Source organism: Telopea speciosissima, chromosome 6 (assembly GCF_018873765.1).
Source record: "Telopea speciosissima isolate NSW1024214 ecotype Mountain lineage chromosome 6, Tspe_v1, whole genome shotgun sequence".
Classification (NCBI taxonomy): Eukaryota; Viridiplantae; Streptophyta; class Magnoliopsida; order Proteales; family Proteaceae; genus Telopea; species Telopea speciosissima.
In genome coordinates this window covers 17,223,106-17,226,738 of record NC_057921.1, presented here as the reverse complement: position 1 = coordinate 17,226,738, position 3,633 = coordinate 17,223,106, and positions in this window count along the sequence as shown.

Genomic DNA, 3,633 nt, shown 5'->3' with positions numbered 1-3,633 from the left:
ACAAGTAGTCTACATACAAGATTGGCCGCTTTTGTTGGAAATTTTCCAACAACGTCTCGTTTCTACTGACAAAAAATAATTAAGAAATGGTTTACTACTAATAAAGAACTAAACCAATTCCTCTAAGCCTCCTACTTCGTGACTTCCACTAACGGATCAAATAATTTTTTTTCTCCATCTCGTACATAAACCTGCAAACTCAATATATAAAAGACAATCTCATTCCCTTAATCTCCTTACAGCAACTTCCAAATAACTCTCTCTCTCATTCTCTCCAGTCTTTCTGTAAAGAAATTATAACCTATAGATATCTTGGAAGATGGTTAAGGAAAGAGGTAGTGCAGCAATGGCCACCAAAGGGTTTGCTTTATCATCCAATGTGAGATTGCTCATGCAAAATCCTACATGGTTGGAGATATGAAAGGTTGGACCTTTAATGTTCAGAATCGGCCCAAGGGAAAGAGGTTCAATGCTGGTGATGTACTTGGTATATATCAAATAACTCTTCATTGTTTGTGACAATTAGAAAACTACGTACGGTTGTATTTGGTATGCAGAATTGGATATTTATGTTGGGATTTAACATGCATGTATGGAATTGGGTTCTTATCATCAAATCAATCATGCAAATAGATGTTTGGGTCTAAAAATTCTTTATCTAAAACATTCAAGATAATGAGAGTCATCATTAGTTTAACCTAGAACTAGGATTAGGTCCTATGGTTGGGTTCTTTACCTTAGCTTTTGGGAGCAATTTGATAAAATTTCAAGCTTGGTTTCAAACACTGAAACTAAGTTTAGGAGCCTAGGCCTCTCTTTTATTCTTCATTCTTTCTTACTCAGTGTCAAATCACCCCATTGTTAATGTCTTCACGCATTAACCATCCCTAAATGTCTCATAGGCCAAATGTATCATGTACTCGGATAGGACCCTAGAATCAAGGGATGGTACCTTCCTTAAGCTGTACATTTGGTGGTGAGCTGTATAGTTGCAAGGACTTGGTGTTTGCCTTCTTAATGGTATGTTGGTCTTGACCAACGGAGTTACTTCCTTAAGTTCAACCTCAGGTTTAATGCACCACAGTGTACTGGTAGCATTGGCCCCAGGTTCTGGACCTTCAACAAAAATTCAAATTAGTGCATATTTTTGGGCACGGGTTTAACATTCCCCCAACCTTATAAAATTTTTTTCCTCAAAATTTAACATATTTGGGGATTCAAGTAGATGAGGATACTTCGACCGCCTTTCATCTTCTTGTCAACCGGGCATTCCTTGATCGGGATGACTACTCCATAATACCTTTGCAATGAGATAATCCAGTTGCAGAGATTGTGCTCCATACATCCCATAATCTCTTCGGGCTTCTTTTCATAGGCTATGGCGGCAGCAAGCTCAAGTGGTTCCTGAGTCAAGACATAAGTTGTGTCCGGGGTGTACTTCTTTAACACCGATACCTGGAGTACGTCATGGACTTCTGCCAACCAGTATGCCACAGGTCATGATTCTTGGATTCAACTTCCCTTTCTTATCGAACCGCATCACCCCTTTGGTTGGTGATACCCCAAAGAGATACCTGATCGCCCACGGTGTACTTCAGGTCCTTTTGTTGCATACATATCAGCCCAAGTCATTGCTTCGATTGAGCTGCAAAGGTTTGGTTCTTAAATATATCCACCTCCCAATAAGTGATTTAAACACTCGGCTTTGTTCAACTATTATTCAGCTTAATTATAAGGGCCCAAGGAAAATTGAACTCAACATGTACCTTAAGCAACAAGATCAAACTATGTCTGTGTATTTCATCCAGTATCTACACTCCTATAGTCTTGGGTCCTAAGGCATAAGTTTAGATTACCTGTGTTCACACGACTTTTCCTATGAATACCTTCACTTCTGGTTTTCCAATACATAACTCAACTTTAGTATGAATTGGGATATTGATGAAATCCCTATTGTTCACTCCCAATAACGGAGGGGACATTCGGGGATCCATTACTCCATCTATACCTATTGTTGTGCAAGGTTTTGTCAAATCCTTCAGTTTCGGTTCCATTCTTCTATCAGTTACACATTCTTGCAAGTGGGTTCATTATTTTCTCTTAGCCTAAACAAAACCTGTTTCCCCGCTCACATGACATTAGCTCCGTAGGCGAACAACCAATCCATGCCTAGGATCACATCAAAGTCTTTCATGTCAGACTAGATCTGACGAGCTATCATGTTTCACCCACATATTCCTACTAGACAAGGTTCCCATACTTCGTTTAAATTCACAACATTTCCAATGGGAGTGTTAATCATCGGTTTGTGTTCCAAGTTCTTCGAGGGTACATTTCTCTTATCACAAAATAGTAGAAACAAAAAAGTGTGATGTACTAGAGTCATTATCACTCGATCAGGTGAGGATGATATGGATAAAGTACCTGTCATCATATCCGGATTTGCCTCAGCTTCCCTTGTGTCCACGGCATATACTTATTTTTGGACTCAATTGCTTTGGGACGGGAACGGCCGAGTAGTAGGTGGACCCCATCGTGGTACACGAAATCTACAAAGAGGACAATCTCTAGACATGTGTTCGGGTTGTTTACATGTATAGCAGTGACTAGGTCCAACAAGCAGATAGGTTGGTGAAGGACAGATAGGCTGAGAAGCAGTTAGGCCTTCTTAACTCGACACCAGGCAAGGTGGTAGAGTGGATTGGTTCGAAGCATGGTGATAACACTGTGTAGACTGTTCAAATATTGGGTGAATGGGTTGATATGCTTGACCCATTTCAAGCCCACGATACTGTGTCAGTCTAGGGCTTAAGCTAGATCCTCGAAAGGTCTTGTTGGGCCACTCCAAATTTTGGAAGGCGTTAGGCCTCTTGCCTAGCCCCAATGACACTGTGGTCTCCTCCTTCAGTCTATCTTCTATAGTCTTGGCCTTATCGACCATTTGTGCATAGGTCTGATTATCCAAGATTGACAGGATGGACCCGATCTCAGGCTTGAGCCCCTTTTCAAATTTCTTCGTCTTGCTACCCTTCCCCTTCATATGTTTAGGTGCGAAATGGAACAAATCCTCAAACTGCTACTTGTAATCCAGCACTGTCTTCGATCCTTGTATGAGGGCAGAGAATTCAGCATCCTTCTTGTCTTTGAAACTCTTGGAAAAATAATTCTTAAAGAAGACTTCCTTGAACTAATCCCAAGTGGGGTTGGGATGAGTCGCCTCCAAATTTGGTCACGTCGACTTCCACCATGCTTCAGCCTCATTCTGTAATTGGTACCCAGTGCATAACAACTTCTAGGCATCGGTACAGTCTAATATGGCGAAGGCTTTTTCCAAAGCACCAATCCATCTCTCTGGTTCCATCATCTCTGAGTCGATCTTGGAAAAAGAGGGTGGCTGAAGTTTCTTGAACCTCTCCATTACCCTAGCAGTGGAGTTTTCTATGGCATACTGCGGCACCGAAGGTGGAAATTATGGAGGCTGATTGGGTGGTGGCATCGCTTGCTACCACATCATGGTCATGAACTGAGTGGTCATACGGGCCAGTAATTCTTATTGCTGTTGCATGATCTGTATCATGTTTGCCATAATGGTGTTCAGTTCACCGGCGGCCATAGCTGGAGGTGGTGCGATGG